Here is a 10,075-nt window from a genome sequence, read left to right on the forward strand (position 1 = left end):
GGAAATTGAGGGTGAAACTCTTGACTACAGGACTAAGCATATTAGTAGGTCATAGTCTAAGCTAGACTGTCACCCTCATATGTATTCCAGCTTTTTTGACATAGTTTTACTGCAGTAACCATTTTCAGCTTGCAGGTACAGATGAACCTTTCCCTAGATGCATCCAATGGTCAATATCTTCAGCATGCTTGCCATAGCAATTGTTCACTTCCTTTCTGTTAAATGACTTGTTATACCTCTCTAACCATACATATGACTAATGTTTACTGTTATTCCTATTGAGCTGGCTTTCACTGACCACTTTATTAGAGTCATAGCAGTAGCTAGCTAAATTGGCACCTTGGGCAATCCCCAGACTGGTGCCTCTTTACATTAACTCAGAAACTAAGGAGAAAAAAAAGCTCTCCTCACCAAAGCTCTTCCACCCCAGTATTTACAACTTTCATTCAATTCAGTTATTCATTTAAACAGTCACACAGCTGACAGGCATTATATTTATTTTATTTTATTTATGTATTTCCTTTGTTAATTGGCTAAATGAACTGGTCCTAAACACTGAACCCTTTTCCGTCATGGCCTCCTTCAGATGGTAATAATTATAACAGGATATACATATACACAAACAAGAACAAATAACATAAACACACACACACACACACACACACACACACATATATATATATATATATATATATATATATATATATATATATATATATATATATATATATATGTATATATGGATCTAGGACTCTTGCACTTTTGTTAAAGTGCGTTAAAAAAAAACAAAACAAAAAAAAAAACTCATCTACATTTATGCAGGGAGACAAGCCCCCCTGCACCCCCCATGTGGGGGCCCCCTACTTTAATATTCTCACTCCACGATCACACTACAGTGGGGAAAAGGGAATTTTCCCTTACCAGTACCATAGTATGATCTCTGTAACAGGCATACTTGCGCAAAAGTGCCTGTTCGGTGAAAAGCACTTTCGCGTAAATATGTCCCACCGATAATCATTCGGTGAAAAATGTTTTCAGGAATCTATATGGATCCCATAGATATATATATATATATATATATATATATATATATATATATATATATATACATAGGTATTACCTCAGCATTTTGTTGCCATAAAGAAACATGCATAGGTATTACCTCAACATTTTCTAGCATAAACAATTATAAGTTGCCTTATAAATATGAACAACTCTGACATCGGTGAAATGAAAGCTTACACTCCATAATTAGATTTCATATTCTTTTTAACTGTTTGCAATATCTGAACAATTAATATTATGTCAGACTATTTTTCCACATATATGAAACACATTCCAATAGTTGGCATGCAAAAATCACTAGGTTCAAGTGTATCTACACCATACCCTTAAAATTAGTTCTGATGTCTCTGTTTCACCCATAAGCTTCTAGCCTTATGGATTCCTGCTGCCACTCTGCTCCCTCTGTTAAACATGAGACTCCCCACCAGGTGAATGGGTTAATGAATGAGAGTATGTAACTTGTGAGGTGTGTGAATTTCAGACTACACGATGAAACAAGTTAAACCTGTGCCTCCCAAAGTACCGAATGATGTGGTTACTGTGCAGGCATCCCTCCATTCAACATAAAGCATACAAAATATATGATCTCCATGAAACAACATGAGGCACTTTGGGTGTCACAAATGTAAAGTAAAACATGAGGAAGTTGAAGTGTGTGAATTCCACAGTGCAGAATGAGATAGATTTGATGTGAATCCACATTAAATCATCAGCTTAAAAGCAATACTTTAAACCCTTGCTTTTAATGACTACCAACTAAAAGCTTATATACCATGAATGACAGAAGAACCAAAACAGAGCCCTGTGAAACCCAACAATGTAAGAGAGTTAGTTACATAGAGATTAAATCCTGATACAACCCTCTGCATACAATATTTGAGAAAGGAAGTAAACTGACTGAGAGCTGTGTGTGAAAGTCTACAGTGAGTATGCTGGCACTTTGGATCCCATGATCTGAACTATAATCCTGGAGCATTTCTCCCCGGGCCTCTGCTGAAAACAGGATCTGTGGAACCTAGTCAGACTTTCCTGGTCAACAAATGTTAAATAAAAAAAAAAAATGTGCAGCTGAGAGAAGGCATACATGAAAATTACACTAGCATACAAGCCCAAGTGTAGGAGCTGTTCCTTTAAAACTCACAATGTCTTGTGTCCTATTTCATTATTTGAAATTAAATACTAAATGATGAGTTCCCAAGCAGGAATTGCCATATTCAGCCACATATATTACTAGATTTACTTAAAATGGCACCCAAAACCTTCACTGTCTAAATATGCATTTTTACATTCATTAAATGTTTTAATATCTACTTTTGTTTTATTTTGTGCAAAAATGCTTTAAAATTGTGTTTGGTTTATTTATGTGCAACAGTGGTCCAATAGTGAAGAAATTCCTCTCATTAATTATCCTGTTATTTGGCTGTTGTATGCTTTGTTGCTTATGTCTCTCTGCCAGCAACACCAATGAATCATTTTTATTGTCTATGATTTCAGCAGCATATTGCTTTAAAGACACACACACACACACACACACACACACACACACACACACACACACACACACACACATGGAATAGTATTCTATAACCAACCTGTAGTCAATTTTTATTTTGTGTAAGATACATTGTTATTTTATAAAGGGCAATTCAACTATGAATGCCATAATAGAAGTACATTCTAGGATGCAGATAGAAATAAAACTGATTAAGGCTGAATGACAAAAGTACATTGAGACTATTGTTCTCTTCTATTGTTAAACTACAGAAACTGATATGACATTTTCACTTTCTCATTTTCTCAGAATTGCTCAAAATAAAATTGCCTCAAATATTAAATATTTTTTTCATGCTGACAGATGAACTGAATGCAGCATCCTAGCTTCGTACATTATAATGAAATTCTTAGTCTTACTCTCTCAGAATGCTCTCAGTGTGAGCTTTTATAGTGTAGAAAGACTGTGTACATCGGTGTCAGAATGACAGTATCCTGTAACTATAATTACAAAAAAATTTTGTCAATAAAAATGCATTCAGGAGGGATGGCACAGTGGTGTAGCAATAGCATTGTTGACTCACAGCAAAAGGTTTTCCAGTTCGATTCTCAGCTGGAGTGCCTTCTGTGTGAAGTCTGCATGGCCTCCCTGTGTTCATGTAGGTTTTCTCCCTCATTAAAAAGACATGCATCTGGAGCGTTTCTCCCCAGGCCTCTACTGAAGATTAGCTTCATTCCAAGTTGACTTTCCTGGTAAACAAATGTTAAATAAAATTAAAAAAATGAATGTTGGCTTGTAGAACTGCAGTCAGTTGTTTTTAAAGATGAGTGGTAAACAACATGAAACTTTGTTCATTCCCTAGTATTATTAAACAGCACAGTAAATGCCAGATATGGGCATGAATGTGAAAGACTACATCAATATACAAAATGATGCTGTCTTCCACTCATAAACCTTGTGTGATATAACATTCTGAACACACCGGATGACTACTGTTGGTCCTAGCTATTCATAAACATTGCACACTTGCATAAATACATTCTGTGTACTATGATTCATGCACAACACATCATCACAGTTCACAGACGTAGACTGTAGTAATGACAGGCAGTATAACAATTATTGTCCTCTTCTATGCACACTGATGTTACATTTGTGGGGAAACTGATATGTGGCATGAATGCACAACACAGCAGAGCACATCCATGTAAAAATGTATAACTTGCAAAGTTGGCTATACATTACTAAACAGCTCTTCACTGCTGTGCACCTCTGTTATGATGCAGTGACTCATAAAAAAAATATTTCCTTCACTAAGCATAATGGTGGAGCTAAGGTCATATCACGCAACGGTCATGAGAGGATCTCGTGGTGTGACAGCATCCACAGGCTGATGCTCATGGCCATTACATTACTGTGTTGGAATAGGTTCATGCATGGTTTTATTAGTAAGCTTGCATGTATTACCAGAGACTCCATGACTGGTCGGACTTTTGTTGCAAAGAGAAAAAAAGGTGTTTTAACCTTTTTCTTATAGTGATGAAGTTGCTCAGATCAGTTCACTGACCAACACATCAAAAGGTGGGGGATCTGTGGAGATCTAGTCCCATATATATAGTTGTTTTAGCTCTTAGGAATAGAGTACAACTCTGTAAGGGTGGCATTTGCGTGCTTACTACATCTATGTTGTACTATGGCTAAGTAACAAAATAACATAATGTGCAACATCTTATTTCACAATGTATCAACTTGTTATGAGTAATGTAGAACTTTGATGCACACTTTTATTGTATACCACCACTACTTCCTTAGGGCACAATGATTATGAATCCTGCCCTTAATTTTTACTTGGACACTGTCTTCAAGTTTCTCATTATATTGATCCCACTACTTTAACCAGTACTGGAACAGTTCAGCTCCTGTGAAAGCCAACATCAGTCAATGACAAATGCATGTTTTCCAAAACAATTCCCAGCTCTCAACTACAAAGATGAACACATTAATAAATAAATAAATAAATAAATACAACTATTTTAGTAGGACTATGTAGTGACCAAAATAAAAACTGTGCAAACAAACATGGCTTAACAAGAATGCCGAGAACAACACCTCAAGCTGCAGACGACACACACAGTAGCACTGGTCAACAATGGCCGGATAAGGAGAACACAAGAAATGATTACCAAAGCCATAGAGCACAACACTGCTAACAAAGCATAACATGAAACATCACTAAAATGCAGACTGCGTTATATAGGCAGTGAGGATTAAAACAAAGGATGAGTGAAACTAACAGAAGTTGTTTAATAGAGCAACACATTCTAACACACAGGACTTAAAGGCACTAGGTATATGTAGTGGGAGGGCAGAATAGTATTTATTGAGAACAGACTGAACAGATGTATTACCACGGGGTAGTTCCAGTGCATACAATCAAGACTGTAGCTCTGCCTCAAGCACAAACAAAAGGAAGCTCTCACACAATGCCATTGTTAAACTTGTGGATGGTTACTAGCTATTGCAGTGGAAGCAGTCCAGGTAGTTAAGTGTGTGTAAAACTGTATAACACACACACACACACACACACACACACACACACACACACACACACACACACACACACACACACACACACACACATGTGTGCGCACTCTAGAAATAACAGATACTGGACTAGTATATAAATATGCTAAATGTCAAAAGTTAAATAACTTTTGAGTGCTAACTATGACTATGTTATTTCAGGGTTTGCTGATACAATGCATAACATTTCTAACCTGAAAACTTCCACCATTTCATATGTGCCTGTTCAATGTGTCCCTCATAAATGATATCTGAACAGCATAGTATGGCCTTTACATCATTTCCAGGTTTGATGAAGCTATGCATAAAGTAAAGCAAGTGAACTGAGTAATGAGGAAAACAATGCAGGAATGGTTTATGCAAATGGCCATATGCTGATATGTAAATAAACATGCATAGTCTACTGAGAACATAATGAGATGGAAATAACTACATCTGATTTGTTTATAAACATAATAAACAGTAGACATACAGCAGGTTGCACATCACAACAGGACCAAATAGCAACAAGCAGCAATGTTAGGAGCAGCAGCAGCACCAGCAGCATTCGTGCAGCATCACCTACTGTGTATAAATGCCGCTAGTTCTCACTCAGATGCACAATGTGATGGTGGCTTGCATGAATGAAAATGGCAACAACAGCATATTGCCTACAACAAGCAAACTGACCGACAGCTGACAACCATGTTTGAATGGACAGAGATATTCTATAGAGCTTGGCTGGTAAGTATTGGCCAAGAACAGGATCAGGAGGAATGCATGGACTGCATATATTAGTCAACAGTACGATATGTGTAGCACTCACAGTACTAGCTACATGGACCTTCCACACACAAATACGGGTGAAATAGTGGCAATAATACATGCATTGGCCTGCAAAGTACTAAATGCCTTCCTTAATACATTTAGATAAGCATATCTGTTTCCTTTAGTACACCAAGGGAGACAGAAACTACCATGCGTGGCTTCCATGGCATTGCCTATCTTCCCAAAGTAGTAGGTGCTATATACTGTATATACCTGGCAATATCAATTGGCAGTGTTATGTCAGTAGGAATAGTTACTTTTCTGTTACTTGCCTCTTGGGATGCAAGTCGTCGAGGTAGAGTATCAATGTGCCTGCACAGTTCCTTGGCAGTGCTCATGGTTCCAATACATGGCACAAACATTATTTCACCACTTCCTGTGCAATGAAATTCCACACAAGTACCTGGTTGGTAAGTTGAAGCACTGTCATAATTAGATATATACAGTACAAAAGGCAATGTGTACAAATTTCTCACCCCCATATATTCCCACTGTGTTTCATGTGATGCCATAGTCCCACTAGAACCCTTATTGTTTACCCAACATGGAATCCGTTCAACACGACTGAAGTACAATATAACACTCTGCTACTGCAAACCAGAAACATCATACCGTGCATCTTCCTCCTGCTGATGGCTGGGCTGTACTACCTAGATACATCTGGAGTGCTCCTCATTATGTTCTTGCAGCAACCTGCACAATATCAGTATTATGCTACATGCTGCACAATACAATTACTAGGAAGTAAGCAGTCCAGTCATCCATCCTGAGACCTTCCAGATGTGCTACAGCACTCACTGTCACAGCCAACACACTAGCCACATCCAGTGACATTAGTAAGACTGAAAGACAGTGAGCAGCAGCCATATCACAACACCGTAAAAAGATAGTTACAGTATGTTGCAGTGTAGGCAAAGTCGTAGCATCTAGTCTGGATATACAGATTCATGATAAGCTCTTTGTAACAGTGTAGTGTCATACAGAGCAGATATAATTAATTCTGTGTTAGTTTATGATTAATTCTATGTTAGTTTATGACTTTGTTGGGCAGTGTATGATTGTGTATAGTGCAGTGTCATACAGAATAAACATGATTGATGCTGTGTTAGCTACAGACTGTTGGACAGTGCATGATCACATTTGGTGCAGCATTACAAAGAACAAATACAATTAATGCAGAGTTAGCTAAAGACTATACTGGGCAGTGCATGATCATGTGCATCTGACAGTTCCATGTACACCACACAGAGCACAGGCAGAGTATGAGGTCAACTATGTTCACTGCCACATAATGTTCAACACTCTGAGGTTAGTCTGCATATTACCTACTGATTAGTACTATATTAATTGTACCACTTGCAAAACATTCTTATTTATGTCACCTATCAACTGTGTGTCCCTGATGCAGGTCATGATTATGTCAATAAACTACAGACACATCACCCTCTGATGGATCCTGCCCTATCTGCAGCTGTGGTGGGTGAGATATATGAGAACTGTGACCTTTAACAGGCAGGTACCATAACTCAGTCAATGCGGTGCGATCCAGGCGATAGTGCATCCGGGGTGTAGCAGGTAATTAGTATTGCAGAGGTCTGCTCAATACCTGCTACCATGCCCCTGTTAGAGTGCTATCCAGATGTACTTGACTAGTGGGCTGTTGCCACCAAGCCACTAGAAGAACGTGTGATCTCTGTCAGTGGCCATTTCGGCCATCTGATTGGTCATACTGCCATCCACCTGGGCTGGTCAGCAGCCAGCAACCTGCCCATATCCCAATCAATTTTCTACCAGGTATACCCCCATACTGTTTTGCCACAACCCACCTCTTATATAGTGTTCAGTCCTCACCATCATCGCTTGTCCAAACTCTGTCTTTTTGTCTGTGTAGCCCATGTCTCCACCTCCTAGTTTGTGCTCATCTACCCCTGTTTGTACTGTTTTGTGGTTGTGTGTTCCTAATGCCAATCATTCCCCACATTTCCTTCCCATTTTCCAAATCACCCATCGCATCATCTCTTCTTTCTCCATGTATACAAAGTTAGGTATCCCTCACCACAAAAATTGTGTCCGGCCTTCCCCACCTTCTTTTTCTTAGTATTCCTCCTTCTGTGTGTATCTCTGCTTGCTATACTCACTCATTTCCTACCCTGTCATACGTTTCATTCATCCTCTTTTAGGGAACCAATGAGTGCTCCTGTGACTGGACACCAGACAGCAGAGGTTTACACTGTGCTGTAATATATTAATATGTTGTACTTGCTGACAGCCTGCTCCACAATATATCAGCGCATGCTACCTGCTGTCATCCAGTCTCATGATGTTTGTTCTATCCAGCAAGTGGCCACAACCTTCAACTACAACTTATTTCTTGCTGAGCTGCACTGTGCTTCACTTACAACATTTTATCATTGTTCCAGGAGCTCCATTAAATCACATCTTGTTGCATGCAGTATATTTCAGGCTCAGTCTCCTAAACCTATTCTTCCCTTTGCTGCAGGAGCTGGTCAAAATGCTGCACAAAATAGACAATGGCAGTAGCATCACTCACCATTTCAGTCAGCTAATGCCAGGCATCTGTTTTACTGAAAAGTACCATTATAGCTATCCAGCTTGTGCTCTCTGAAGTTCTGTGCAGGAAGAACAGGAAAATCTTCCTCTCCCTAATGCACTAAGCAAAAAACGTGTGTTCCCCACTGCCTGAAGTAGCAATGGCCACATAGTCAAGTCCACTTCTTCAAAATAATAACCTGCTTGCACATATGCATATTTCTAAACTATGTGTCACATAACATGTGGCTTTATGACATGGCAAAAGCACAACACTGTGGTAGTATGACATGACTGTATCACAGTGGCATGGGTGTACACATGATGCATGCATAAGCGTACAGATAACATACTTTGTTCTCATAGTTGTGTGTACAGCCAGACCTCCCATGTATGGACATCATGTAGCACACCAACAGTGATTCAGAGACAGTGGTGCTAAGTAGTTTCATTAGCATAACTGCCATCCTAGCTGGATCCACTCAGCATGATATAAAAATATATAAAGTAGAAACATCATTTATCATGGCATCTGTACAACTTGGACATAGAAGAGATTTGCTAAACCCTCTTAGAGACATGGAGCTTCCTAGAGTTAAGGAAGGAGCCCTTTCTTGTAACATACCTCAACAACAACAACAACAAACCCTGTGATGGATGCCAGGATAAGTGAGGTAGATATATAATGTAGAGTCCAATGCAAAAGGACAACACAGAGATGACATCAGCAGTGCTCCTGTGGCTAACGATAATGGCAGCATGGAAGAGGCATGAATCAATGACACACTGCAAAACTACAGGGAAGATATCTCGTGTATCCACCATTGCAGAGGTCTCTTCAGTGATACAGGCTTAGTATATAACCTAACTTGTGAGTGACAGACATCTTTTGCTTTAGAGTCTATCCATCACAGGCTCCACCTGAGCCCTCAGCACACATAATCGGATGTTTGCATAATCTCTAATGTGTGTGTCGCCATAAAGGATAGATGTGGTGTGGATGCAGCAGCACCATGACTACAGGATTGCTCCTGATATGGCTGCTGCACTTGATATTAAGAAGTTGATGTGTAGATCAGTGATCCAAGGAAGGATAACTGCTATCCATAGCATTGTGGAGATGGTTAATGTTCTCCATGGCCTCCTGGATGATATGCACCAACTGTACAGTAACATGGACTATAGGGGCAGAAAACACACACAATTCTACATAAATCACTGGTGAATAAATAGTGGGTGACTCCATGAGATGTACTGTCACTCCATCTGGTCTGAATCCACTGGCATTGCAATCTAATATTGTTGGTGGGTCAGGATGTGAGGGGATCAACCATAAACCACTATAAATCAGACTCAACTGATCATTGATGAGGCAGCATCACTACTACCTATGGGCAAACAGCCTGCCATGCATGGTTATGGGTACTGACTAGATCATATGCAGTGGCACTCCTCTGCCTTAAAAGATGGGATGCTTCATCAGGCTGCACATGCATGGTTCCTAGTTAAATCCCTTTCCTGTCACCTGTGTGTGCACAGTCTGCAACCCCAGTCATGCATATTGATGTTGTGGGCAAC

This window comes from Protopterus annectens, chromosome 2.part0, assembly GCF_019279795.1.
Source record: "Protopterus annectens isolate FY-2018-M chromosome 2.part0, PAN1.0, whole genome shotgun sequence".
Lineage (NCBI taxonomy): Eukaryota > Metazoa > Chordata > Ceratodontiformes > Protopteridae > Protopterus > Protopterus annectens.